The sequence below is a fragment of the Rhinatrema bivittatum genome, chromosome 3, assembly GCF_901001135.1.
Source record: "Rhinatrema bivittatum chromosome 3, aRhiBiv1.1, whole genome shotgun sequence".
NCBI classification, from domain to species: domain Eukaryota; kingdom Metazoa; phylum Chordata; class Amphibia; order Gymnophiona; family Rhinatrematidae; genus Rhinatrema; species Rhinatrema bivittatum.
The window spans coordinates 66122876-66136656 of record NC_042617.1 but is presented as its reverse complement, the minus strand read 5'-3'; the positions used below and the strand labels follow the sequence as shown (position 1 = coordinate 66136656).

At 41.7% G+C, this 13781-nt stretch overlaps 1 protein-coding gene and 1 long non-coding RNA gene across 5 annotated transcripts in view; one reads left to right on the top strand and one right to left on the bottom strand.

Moving 5' to 3' along the window:
* The window catches only part of THADA (THADA armadillo repeat containing), an 828919-nt gene that overhangs the window by 575037 nt on the left and 240101 nt on the right, over nt 1–13781 (top strand). The gene's annotated exons all lie outside the window — the stretch shown is intronic.
* Nucleotides 10346–12404, bottom strand: LOC115086884. The gene is made up of 4 exons (XR_003855360.1): nt 12305–12404; nt 10958–11020; nt 10770–10839; nt 10346–10400 (listed from the first exon to the last, which is right to left on the bottom strand). It is a non-coding gene; the product is annotated as an uncharacterized LOC115086884 (long non-coding RNA).

The following is a 13781-nucleotide window of genomic DNA, read 5'->3' as shown; positions in this document are numbered from 1 at the left end:
CTGGGCTACTCCTCCACTCCCCTTCCTTGAAATCCCTTACTTAGTGTGTATGTTAGAGTTTATAAAATATCATGTACTCATGCACATGCTATCTTAGGTGCGTAAGTCCTAATTTTATGTGCAACCTTTTGAAAATTCACCTTTAGTTGAGAAAATTGGTAAGCTCATCTGCCCAAGATGAATGAAAACTGTCTTAGACAAGGAGTGATCTCTCAGAAGCAGTTATAGCCTGTGGCTGGCAGCTAGGTTACATTTTTAGTAGTGTGAACAGTAATAATTGGGCAGACTAGATGGACTAGTTGGTATTTTTCTGTCCTCTACCTTGTTACTATGAGGTCCATATTCAAAGGGGTTTGTTTAGCTAAGTTTGGACTTAGCTGGACAAATACTGACTTTTCAGTTTCCTGCCTCTCACTGTGGATAAGTTGACTTACCCAGCTAAAACATGCTCAGATAAAAAAAAAAGAGGCAGTGTAGAGTCATTGCAGGGGTGGGAGTTTAAGTTTAGCCTGGCAACATCGATATTTTATGTTGCTCAGCTAAGTTTAGTTGGCTAGTATTGTTGTGGTGAAAGCAGGTCTAAAGTTATCTGAATAAACGTATCCTGCAAACTTTAAACCTAAACAGGTATATTTAGCGGGTTTGTTTCCCACTGAATATCCTGGGTAAGTATATCCAGGTAATTTGCCATTGCCTGCCCCGCTTCCATTTTAATTGTTCTTAGTTTCTACTCTCCTTTATCTCAATGGTGTCGGTGAGAAAACAGGCTGAATCAGAAAAAGAAGTTCTTGTTTTAGAATATATGTCTTTTGCAGGTCAGGAAGATAGTTCCAGAAATGGTGGGTTACCAGGGTCCCAGAAATCAGATCACTGTTAATTTTGCAACAAGGCCTGGTACAGGGTCCTCTCAGTAAGTGTCCAATTCTCTCTCTCTCTCTTACAGATTTATCACTGGTCACTCTTACATTTAGGATTCTAACCCCTAGATTCATAAAATGCAGGCCTAACGCCAGCGATAAAAAAAAAAAAAAAAAGGGGGCGTGTTTAGGGTAATTTTTAGAGTTACTGCACCACGCGATAACATAGCGCTTCGCATAGGCAGTATCTATCAAATGGTGCAATAAACCGCCCTGTGATACTTCCTATCTCGCATCTCGTGCCATATTGATATCTCTGTAGGAAGGGCAGCTAATAACTCGAAGTGAGGTGTTGGTGGTGGTTTAGGGGCCAGTTTTTCATGTATAGAGAGACGTATGAACAGCACAGTACAGCTCGGTAAAGATTTGATGTCATTTGGAGTTAGGAGTTAGGAAAGTCTCACAAAGATGACATTTCTACTATGTTCTCTCGCCCTAGCTTGATGAATTCTATAACAGGGTACCATCAAGCTAAGGCGAGATAACATAGTACAAAATGTCATCTTTGTGCGACTTTCCTCACGCCAAATGACGTCAGATCTTCACCGAGGTGTACTGTGCCTCAAATCAAGCCAATAGCTGTCCCTTCTAAAGGCATTTAAATAGTTGCATACTGTGAAGGCCTCCTCCTCTCCCCTCCCAAACCCAGAAATGGCCAAAAACCAATTCGAAAAATTTATCGCGAGTTGCTTTATGGCTGTTTCAGTCATATCGCACAGCTTAAGGCTAGGAAAAAAGGTGTAGTTATTTCCGGCATTAAAACCGTGTAATATTGTCCCTCATATTCATAAATCCCGCCCAAACTCCTCCCTAATCCCGCTCCTTCCCAAAATTTGCATTTGCGCCGTGTGATAGTGCTATTATTGCATACGTTATGGCGTTAACGCATTATCATGTGCGTTAACGCCATAATGTATTTTGTGATTGATCCTATAAGATGCCTAAGGTTCCTGTTTTCAGCTGAAAATTCTCATAAATGTAGTCCTGCTATTCATTTGCCCAGATTTAGACTCTTAAGTTAAGTTCCTAATTCTGAATATCAGTGCTCAGCTCCTTTTTTCCCCTACACTTACTCCGCCTCTGTAGCCTCCCACATTTTAGTCTTTTAAATTAATTACTCATCCTGCTAAATTTTCATAGGGCCGATTTAGTAGTCTAACTTCCTAAGTTAGGAGCCTAAACCCTTTGAAAATTGGCCCCTCAGTAAAGTCACCTCAGTATCTGGATTTATAGAAGGTAATTTTATAAGAGCCAACGCAGAGCTAAAGTTCCTGCAGATTTTAGCCTGAATTTTCAAAGGGGACTTATGTACTTACATCTACTTTGAAAATGACAGGTTTGTCCCTAGATATTCACATACTTTTTTGTTTACATTTTCTCACATAGTTTCAAAAATCTAAAGGATTTACATAAATGCATTCCCTAGCCCTACTTCACCCCCAGGAATGCCTCTTGCTAGTGCAGATAAAAGTATATGTGACATGGAATTTCACATATACTTTACATGCACAACCCTCTAATTCGTTTTCAAAGCACCACTGCCATGCATAAAATAGGGCTTTATGTTGTATGTCACTTTGAAAATCAAGCCCAGAACTGGAAATGCAGTAGCAAAATATAATGCATGCCTACTGCTTTTCCATATGGGTTAATTTCCAAAGCCATATATAAAACAGTTTGATTTATTTGTTTGATTTATATTCTGCCTTTCAGACACTTCAGAGGTTTTTGCAGATAAACAGTCGATCTAAAATGGACCTGGTCTCAGTGCGCTTAAAAGTCAACTCCCAAATCCATGCTTTCCACCTTACTGCACTGTCTTCCTGAGTCAGCATGTCATGTATTCTCTCTGGCTAAACACAAATACCACCTAAAGACCCATATTTTTTTTAGGCTGCCTTTAAACCATGGTTGTTTTCTTTCATCAGTCCATTTCCTGAAGACTCTTATTTGTCTCATTTGTGTGTCTTGACTAGATTATAGGTTCCATTAGAGCTGATGTTTATTGGTAAAGCGCTTCCCAAGTCTAGTAGCACTATAGACAGTAGAAGGAGTATTAACTGGATTTACCAGATACATAATGGTGAAGCAAACGTAGAAGCACCATGCTAGCAATTCTGTGGTTTCAAAACAATTTTCTTCCATGAGTCAAAATAATCATTCTTTATTGTGCTAAACAGTTTGTGACACTTTGGCTTTGTGTTTCTTAAAACTATCATTTTGTTTACTTGAATAGTCTTTGAAATAGCAAATCTGAACCATGTATGTCCAAACACTCAATACAATTATGTTTTGTAATAGCCAAGATTTCACAATTATGCAGTTGTTTTTTGACAATGCAACTTGAACTGATTGTACTGTGTACTAACTTGTTTGAATGCTCCTACATGGCATGCAAAAAGCAATGTGTTTCTGACTATGTGTCCTCCTCCCACCCTCCTTTGAAGTTGCTTCTTTCTGATGTTGGCTTATGAAAGGGCCGCATGCTTGATGGATATTAGGCAGTCAAGAATTCTTGGTACCTCTTAATTGCATTCAGGCAGAGCTTATGGAAGTGACAATAGGAATACCATCACCAGAGGTTGTTACAGTGCTGTGATGAGGGTATGTTTAATTTGATAACAGCCCATACGGGGGGGGGGGGGGGGGGGGATCTAAGTCACAAGTCTATTTTGAAAATGTGCAGGTTGTCCTAGTCTGTGAGTTCGTATATGCATAGCAAGTTCCACTCATAGCTGAGCAGGTGGAGCCTTCTCCTCCGCCCCCCATGAATGCCTCTTGCCATTGCAGATGAAAGTACACGTGAAATGGGGTTTTGCATGTACTTTTACACACAAGCCCCTAATTGATTTTCACAATGCCATTTTCACATAAAAAGGGGTTTTATGCTTATAAGTTGCTTTGAAAATCAAGCCCTTAAAAAATAATATTGTCCCAAGTATCAGTTTCAGCTAAAGAACTTGAATTTTATCAGTTCATTTGCATCTTTACTTTTAGTTTCAACTTAGGAAACTTTTTGTTTAATTATAATAGTTTTGTTAGGATTTAAAATGCAAGTAACTGCCTAGAGCCACCCTCGACCGGATGTCAATATTGCAAAATCTGGATTTCAGCAGTAGACTTTCATGGCTGGTGTTGGATTTTATACTTTTTTTTTCCTGAGAATTTTTCTGGTGTGACTACTCATTCATAGCTGTTTTATTTGTATGTTGGCACTTTTGCAGTGCCCCCTACTCAAGGCAAAGTTATGGATACCTACTGATTAATGCATAGGATGTGTTGCACTAATGCGCTGATAATCACAGACGTGTTAACAAGCATGGATCCACAATGTCATAATACACTCAAAAGCCAGGGCCACGGTGAGCAAAGGAATAGGTACCCCAAACTCCAAAGTTTGTATAGGATCCCATTAGAAAAGGGCAAACTAGGCCAATGAGATCTCCCTAAGCCTGGGAGTGCCGGCCACACCATCTCCTTCTCGGTATGGCCCCACGATTGGGATGGGCCAAACAGAGGAATTGCACGGAGTCTCGAGTGAGTTGGGTGTTTGCCTGAAAGAGGCTGAGCTTTCTAGCTTGCGTAACATAAGAGAAAGAGAAGAAGATGCAGCTGGGGCACACAAGCTGCCCATGAGTGAAGATTCTGTTACTGCCGTTACTTTATTTCCAGCCTTAGTAAAGGCTCGGCCCGACGCCTCGACTAGAGCTGTGCCTGGAGGAGAGATCATCGAGGCTCAGGTTGGTAAACTTTGCCTTTCAAAGCCCCCTGTTATAATGCTGGATATCTTGTGGAATGCTCTGGTTAATTTGGACTACTATGTCAAAAGAGATCACCCCCCCCAAGTGTGTGCTTAATATCACTCTTTAAATGCTCCTGGTACATGTATTTTCTTAGGTATACACTGTTGCCATACTCAGTATTAATGTGTCAAATGGCACGTCAATAAATTTGTTAAGAGGGCAGGGGATGGTTTCATATATTTGTCAATAGGCAACCACCCTGGTGCCTTGCTTTTTAATCATTAACTCACCCTCCGATTGTGGGTTAACTTCTGCAGTTATGGACACAAATAATTGTCTCCAGGACAGTTCTAGTAAAATAATGATGCAAGAAACAAAGATAAAGAACCTAGAGTCTCGAGTGGATACGTTGGATCAGGTACATAAACAATTAGTACAATCTGATATAATTTCTTCTAAGAAGATAGAGAACATTGAGAATGGGATGTGGTCTCTTAATTTGAGAGTCTTCAATTTTCCTATTGTTAAGAAGATTGCTCCTATAGAATTATTTCGAAATTATGTTTCTCAGAATCTCAAGGTTCCTACTTCTGTAATGCCCATTCTAACTAAGGCATATTATTTGCCTCAAGCTCAAAATGAGGATGTTCCTAGAGATGATACACTTTTGGAATCATCATTAGATTTAACCAATTTACTTCAAGACTCCTTAACAACGAAGATTAAACATCAGGGAACTCTACTGGTGACTTCCGCTTTCCTAGCAGATCGTGATACTACTCTGCATTTTTTCCTGCGTAATCGAACAGTGTTGTTCTACGGCCAGAAGCTCTGGATGTATCCAGACTTAACCAGGGTTACACAACTCCAGGTACTAGGTGGGAGAGCCTCAGGTGCCGTGGGGGTGAGGTGGGGGAGGTGTTCACTACAGGCAGATAATGACTTGTGTGGCTATAATGTAGCTGGATAACTGGCTGCTTATGACACATTATTTAGAGTGCTGCTTTTACAGTTGGCCATCCAAATGGCAATTGATGATGGATCTCAGGATATATCATGTTGTAATATAGAGAATGGGGTGTAGAGTCTACCCACATAACATGTATACAGCTGTCTCTGATGCAGACAAGACTCACAGGCTTTCAATGTTTTCCACAGCACCAGTGCACCACACACAATAGGAGCAGGGATGTGTGTTCAGTTCATTTACATTGCAACACACTGTAAGCTGTATCTACAGGTGTGCCAGTCCCACACTGTATGCTTGCATTGCAGAGGAGAAGCTAGGGCTGTTTGGCCTTGGAAAACAGATTCTGGGAGCAAGGTGTGATTTACTTTGGCAGCACAGCTATAAGGCCACTGATAAGATCCTTGACCACTATATTTCCATGTGGTACTTGAACAAACAGGGAGGTACGGGCTCGTATCTCCTTTGTCAAGAAGCTGCTCAGATTTGGGACTGGGCCCTCATGCATTCCGGGGCAGATTTTATAAATCTGCGCACACGCGTACTTTTGTTTGCGCACCAGGCGCGAAGAAGAGTACGAGGGATTTCAATAGATACGCACGTAGCCATTAAAATCCGGGGTCGGAGCGTGCAAGTCTTCCCAAAATCGGCAGCCTGTGCGCGCCGAGCCGCGCAGCCTGCCTCCGTTCCCTCCGAGGCCGCTCCGAAATTGGAGCAGCCTTGGAGGGAACTTTCCTTCGCCCACCCCCCCTACCTCTATCACAAAAGTTACGCCTGCTCGAAGCAGGCGTAACTTTGCCTGTGCCGGGCCGGCTGCCGTGCTCCATGTTCCGGTCCGGGGGCTGGTCTGGAGGCCGCGGCCATGCCCCCGGAACGCCCCCGGGCCGAAACCACGCCCACGGCACCGCCCCCGGACGACGCGCCGACCGCGCCACGCCCCGACTCGCCCACCCCAAGAAAGCCCGGGGACTTACGCGCGTCCCGGGGCTTTGCGCGCACGGAAGCCTATGCAATATAGGCTCGGCGCGCGCAGGGGGGTTTTAAAAGGGTTATGCACGTACCTTATGCGGTTAACCCTTTTAAAATCCGGCCCTCCATGTTTCTCCAGGCCGCTTATCTAGCAGGCATACACAACGTAGTTGCGGATCGCCTCAGTCGTCAGTTCCATCCCCACGAGTAGTCCCTGGATCCTTTGATAGCGATCAGAATATTTCAGCGCTGGGGTCAACCAGCCATAGACCTCTTTGCATCCAAACTGAATCGCAAAGTGAACAATTTCTGATCCCTATATCAGCGGACCAGCAACTGTGCCAGAGACGCCTTTGCTCGCCCTTGGAACTCAGGCCTTCTATACGCGTATCCCCCGATATAACTAATAACCAGAACTCTAGTGAAGCTACAACAGGACAAAGGGTCAATGACACTCATAGCCCCTTATTGGCCTCGACAAGTATGCTTTCCCATACTTCTCGACCGATTTATCAGACAGCCAGTTCGCCTGGGTACAGCTCCCACTCTCATAACTCAGGATCAGGGCAGGTTGCGCCACCCCAACCTTCAAACCCTATCCCTGACAGCATTGATGTTGAAAGCTCAATCTTTCAACTAATGTGTCTCAAGTGCTAGTAGCTTCTCATAAACCTTCCACAAGAAAAACTTATCGGTCTAAGTGGAAACGATTCTCCACGTGGTGTGCACAGAAAAATATTGACTCCTTTCCCTGCCCCACATCATTGTTTTTAGACTATCTCTGGTCTCCAGACCTCATCAGTAAGGGTACATTTAAGTGCTATCTCAGCTTACCATCACACAATATGGGATGCACCGATATCAGTGCAACCCCTTGTCAGCAGGTTTATGAGAGGTTTAATTCACCTAAAACCCCCGTTACGGCCACCAGTCACAGAATGGGACCTTAATGTAGTACTAACAAGACTCATGCGTTCTCCTTTTGAACCCAGGGATTCCTCTGATATTAAATTTCTTACATGGAAGGTTCTCTTCCTAGTAGCTATTACATCAGCTAGAAGGGTTAGTGAGTTACAAGCATTGTCACATTCTCACCCTATACCAGGTTCCTACATGACCGAGTAGTATTCCGTACTCATCCTAAATTCCTTCCCAAGGTAGTAACGGAATTCCACTTGAATCAATCCATAGTCTTGCCCACATTCTTTCCAAGACATCTCTCTCACAAGGTGAGAGGGTTTTGCACACCTTAGACTGTAAACGTGCACTTGCATATTACCTAGACCGCACTGCAGTCCATAGGAAATCCACTCAACTCTTTTTGTTTCTTTTGATAAAAACAAACCGGGTAAAGCAGTGGGCAAACAAACACTCTCTAACTAGCTTGCAGATTGTATAGAGTTCTGCTATGAAAAAGCAGGCCTTCCTCTCCAAGGGAGAGTAAAGCCGCACTCAGTAAGAGCAATGTCAACCTCAGTAGCACATATCGTTCAGTACCAATAGCTGACATATGTAAAGCTCCCACAGGAAATGTGCAGGAAATAATTCAATGTCCACACAAAATTCAGTGATATAATATTTTCATTTTAAACGGCAACTCCACAGTGTATATATTACAGCATTTAAAGGTGCAAAGCAGGTCCCCCGACATGGACCCGTGTTTCGCTGCGAGGCTGCGTCAGGAGGGACAGACAGAATTTTAGTTGTTCTAGAAAGTAAAATTATGTTAAGGAAAACCATACTTAGAGACATGGTGGACAATAATAAACAAGATGGAAGCGGTAACGTCAAATTCAAAAAGACAATTTTACAATTTTCAACAAAACTATGAACAGTTCAAAATGTTGCAACATCAGCATAAAAGTTATAGCCATGTAACTTCAAAGATATTGGGCATAAAAATTCAGTGATTAACCAAAGAAGCTATAAACCGAAAAATAGCAAGATGGTACTGTGTTAAAGTAGACGTCAAATTAAACTGAAATAGAAACAGGGAAGATCGGAGAAAGTCATGCGGGGTGCAGAAATAATTAAACGCAAGGGAAAGAAAATTAATTGGTGAAAATTATACCAAAAGAGGTAGGGCACAAAAAGGAATAACATGTTACCAAGGTATTTAAACAGGCAGGTAAATAAATATTAAACAAGGCAGTAAGAGACCGGACCGAGACAATTGGCGCGAAAAGTTCAGTAACTAATCAGAGAAAAGTACTATGAACCGGAAGTGACAGAAAACTGACAGGGTATTTTCAAAAGAGAGAAACAGAGGTAAAGAAAGACTGAAAAAAATATAACAGTAAAAAACCGTGCAAAGTTCATAATTGCTTACAATAGAAAGAAAAAGAGAACTTGTACATGTAAACAAAAACTAAAAACTTAAAAATTCCCAGCAATATAACAAGATCAGGGGATAATGTGTGATAGAACATTACATACAGGACCGACAGTTTCGGGTCATGTTCTATCACACATTATCCCCTGATCTTGTTATATTGCTGGGAATTTTTAAGTTTTTAGTTTTTGTTTACATGTACAAGTTCTCTTTTTCTTTCTATTGTAAGCAATTATGAACTTTGCACGGTTTTTTACTGTTATATTTTTTTCAGTCTTTCTTTACCTCTGTTTCTCTCTTTTGAAAATACCCTGTCAGTTTTCTGTCACTTCCGGTTCATAGTACTTTTCTCTGATTAGTTACTGAACTTTTCGCGCCAAATTCACTGAAGTTAAATGGCCACGATTTTCACGCTCTCGTTGCACTCCCAGTGACGCCATAATTTGAACTGTACAAAGGTATGTCAGTATAATTTAAACTTTGTTTGTTATCATGTTGACCCCTTTAATTTTGTACGGGCTAATTAAGGGAAAAATATTTTAATTGTCTCGGTCCAGTCTCTTACTGCCTTGTTTAATATTTATTTACCTTGCCTGTTTAAATACCTTGGTAACATGTTATTCCTTTTTGTGCCCTACCTCTTTTGGTATAATTTTCACCAATTAATTTTCTTTCCCTTGCGTTTAATTATTTCTGCACCCCGCATGACTTTCTCCGATCTTCCCTGTTTCTATTTCAGTTTAATTTAACGTCTACTTTAACACAGTACCATCTTGCTATTTTTCGGTTTTTAGCTTCTTTGGTTAATCACTGAATTTTTATGCCCAATATCTTTGAAGTTACATGGCTACAACTTTTATGCTGATGTTGCAATATTTTGAACTGGTCATAGTATTGTTGAAAATTGTAAAATTGTCTTTTTGAATTTGACGTTGCCGCTTCCATCTTGTTTATTGTCCACCACGTCTCTAAGTATGGTTTTCCTTAACATAATTTGTTTTACTTTCTAGAACAACTAAAATTCTGTCTGTCCCTCCCGGCGCAGCCTCGCGGCGAAACAAGGGTCCGTGTCGTGGGATCCGCTTTGCACCTTTAAATGCTGTGGAGTTGCCGTTTAAAATGAAAATATTATATCACTGAATTTTGTGTGGACATTGAATTCTTTCCTGCACATTTCCTGTGGTCTGCTGAGATTATTTGCGTGCAGAAGTGCTCCTGTTTGCTGTTTGGATATGTAAAGCTGCAACATGGAGTTCTCTTCACACCTTTGCAGCTCATTACTGTTTGGACAAGGAAGGACAACAAGATTCAGCCTACGGACAATCTGTCTTAAAGAACTTGTTAGCAAACGTAGGAAAGTAGATGCCAAAGAAAATCTTTTTCAATTTCTTTAATGGTTGGAAATGTGTAATAACAATAAAAACACCCGACTCAGGCCGAGTTTCGCCAACTCCTAGTGGCTGCCTCAGGGGCTGTGGACAAATATACATATATAAATAATGAAAAAATAAAATCATATTTAAAGCAAAAGTATATAAAAAAACAATAACAGTATAAAATCATAAACACATAAATACTATAAATGAGTAGATAAAAGAAACCTCACATAAAAATAAATATGAATAAATATAAATATCAACAAGGAACAAAAGACATGACATATAAACATGTAAATTAAGAGCAAAAAACGTGTGAATTAAGAGCAAAAAAAGAAACATCAATCTAAAATAGCATGAAAAATTGACTAAAAAATGCAATAAAAAACCCATGTATATTTTGAAAAAAAACAAGGTGTTTAGAAATGTATTTTGCACCAAAGGCATCAATGTGTAAAAATGTACCTCTAGGGCGATTTTTCAATTTTTTGAACAAATTTGAAATTTACAATTGCCATCCGCAGCACGAATGTATCTGTTAAAAAAAAATGTAGTGAATGAATAAAGTAACAAACAGGTTATGAATATGAACAGAAATGTCGTTACATAAAGACGAATGTGTAAATGTGAAAAAAGATCAGGAAAAGACACACCTTTTCAAGAAACAAGTGACTCATGAACGCTTGAAGGCTCCATGCACTTGATGGTGCCTCATACTAGAAAGGATTGAAAGAAAAACCTTCAATGAACTTATTCGAGTCAGGGAGCATGTAATACAATAACTTGACTTGCACAAGAGAAAAAAAAAAAAGGGGGAAATTCAATAATGGGTGTCTTAATTTGAACAATGTACTTGCAACCGGATTAGTCACAAGTAATGTAAAAGTTGGAAAAAGGATCAATCGTAGGTTACAACCAAAGGGGTAGATTTTCTAAATCTTCGCGCGACTCAGGCGCACCAGGTGCGAACAAAAGTACGCCGGCGTGTGCAAGGGGGTGCACATTTGTGTAACTTGCGCGCACTGAGCCCTGCGCGCGCTGCCCGTTCCCTCTGAGGCCGCTCCGAAATCGGAGCGGCCTCGGAGGGATCTTTCCTTCTAACCCCCCCCCCCCCCCCCGCACCTTCCCCTACCTAACCCACCCTCCTGGCCCTATCTAACCCTTCCCCCTACCTTTGTTGGCAAAGTTACGCTGGCCGGAGGCAGGTGTAACTCTGCGCGCGCCAGCAGGCTGCTGGCGCGCCATCACCCGACCCGGGGGCTGGTCCGGAGGCCTCAACCACACCCCCGGGCCGGCGCCATGCCCCCAACACGCTCCCCGGAACGCCCCGAAAATCGCGCCACCCACCCGGTACACCCCCGACACGCCCCCCTTGCGAAGCCCCGGGACTTACGCGCGTCCTGGGGCTTGTGCGCGCCACCGAACCTATGCAAAATAGGCTCGGCGCGCGCAGGGGGGTTTAAAAGGGTTACGCGCATAAGTTATGCGCGTAACCCTTTTAAAATCCGGCCGAAAGTGCACATCAAAAAATAAAAAAAGAATAAAGGTAAAAAATGATAAATAACAAAGGGAATTATTGTAATATGGAAATTATTCTTCTTATGTGCTACAGGTAAAAGTGGGTGGACTCCACTTCATGGATCTGTTAAAAAAAATACTGTCAAAACACTGAATGTTTAAATACTATCCATGCGCCAACAGTGTCAATAAATATGACCAGAGGAGAAGCTCAATTAGTTTGCCGTATGTACGAAACAATCAGTAGATTTGTAAATTAAGTATGATGGTACATAAAAACGAGTGTTGAGGTACGACCCGGGCTCACATTCAGCAGCGGTAAATCGCAGCGTATTAATAAACAATTGAAGCCGGTCTCAGGTTTGGCAGCGATGAATAGCAGCATGTCAAAAAAAGGGTTGGGTAAACAAATGTACGTGAAAGGTAAAAGCAGAGTGAATTCTAACATAAAAAGGGCTATATAAAAAAGAAAAACATTTTACCGTGTGCAACGCGGGCCTGCGTCTACCGTCTCCGCTCGTAGTGAAAAAGCGATTGGAACCCTGGGTATTTGAACCCGATTCAGGCGCGAAATCAAGTCTGTCAGTCAATTAGACGGAGGTGTGGCTGAACTGATGTGTCGTGTAGTGATCTTTGAAAAAAATGTGCTTGGGGGTGTGACTTATATGGAACAAAGCTAAATAAAATTAAGACGGAATGTGAAACCTGGCCAGTGTACTACTGATTTAAAAAGTGCCAGTGAAATGTAGCATGTTAAAGAGCTGTTTCCAGCTTAATCCCAACTCCTTCCGCATCCAATCTGCTGTGATTTCAGGCTGCCTCATTTTTTCCAACAGTACGCCAGTTGTTGTGCCTGATGCACAAGTTGTACACTGTTGGTCCAACACAAGAATGACTCAGCCTGTTGCTTGCTAATCACCCATATGTGAGGACTAGCATCCTGCTTGTCCTGGGATAAAGCAAAATTGCTTACCTTGTAATAGGTGTTATCCCAGGACAGCAGGATGTAGTCCTCACGAAACCCACCCGCCACCCCGCAGAGTTGGGTCCGATACATTTTATTATTTTATTTTTTGGCTAAAGCTTATTGCTACATACGAGACTGAAGGGAGACCCCTGTGGCTCGAGGGATCATGCCATGCTGGGCATGCTCAGTGGGCTCAGTGTGCCAGTCAAAAGTTTCTAGAAACTTTGACAGAAAGTTTTCCGTGATAGGGCTCAGTCCAGTGACGTCACCCATATGTGAGGACTACATCCTGCTGTCCTGGGATAATACCTATTACAGGTAAGCAATTTTGCTTTGTCCTTTGTTCAAACTGGAATTGGGGCATGAGCATGCTCAGTGGGCTTCCTCTGCCCAGCTCCAGATGATTACCTCAGGGGACAACTCTGAATATTGGGAAAGGGATAAAGAGGGTTATTCATATTGAAATGACATTTATGAGTTAAGTGATTCTGAGCAGGAGTTAGGCTTAAAACCTCATAAAGAAGGTATATTTGTTTTTCCCAAGATACATAAGGTCTTTGATTTGCATTTATTTATGATTTTCATTTTCTGAAATAAGCTAATTACTTTCTGCCAGAATTGTGTCTAAGTCCTGAATGTGAGTGAATCAAGCCCACAAATGACTTAGACATCCCTGAATTCACCTGACACCTGTACCAATTTTTATTGAATCTTTAAGGCCCTATTTTAAAACAAGTTTGACAATAGACAGAATAGGGCCACCTAGTATTTTGGGGATTTCTTCCATGCCTTCTGTTTTGTTGGAGCTTGTGGAGGTTTCAGCACAGTGGAGGTTAATGCCCAGTGTCATTTTTCTGTGTGCAGCCTAAAATATCTGCAATAAATGAGTACAAATGTAACACTGAATGTGTATGAGTTAGCAAGTATTTTCACTCCCACCTTTCTTCTTCCTACCAATCTTGAAGTTAACCAAGAAAGTCACTGAAAACAGT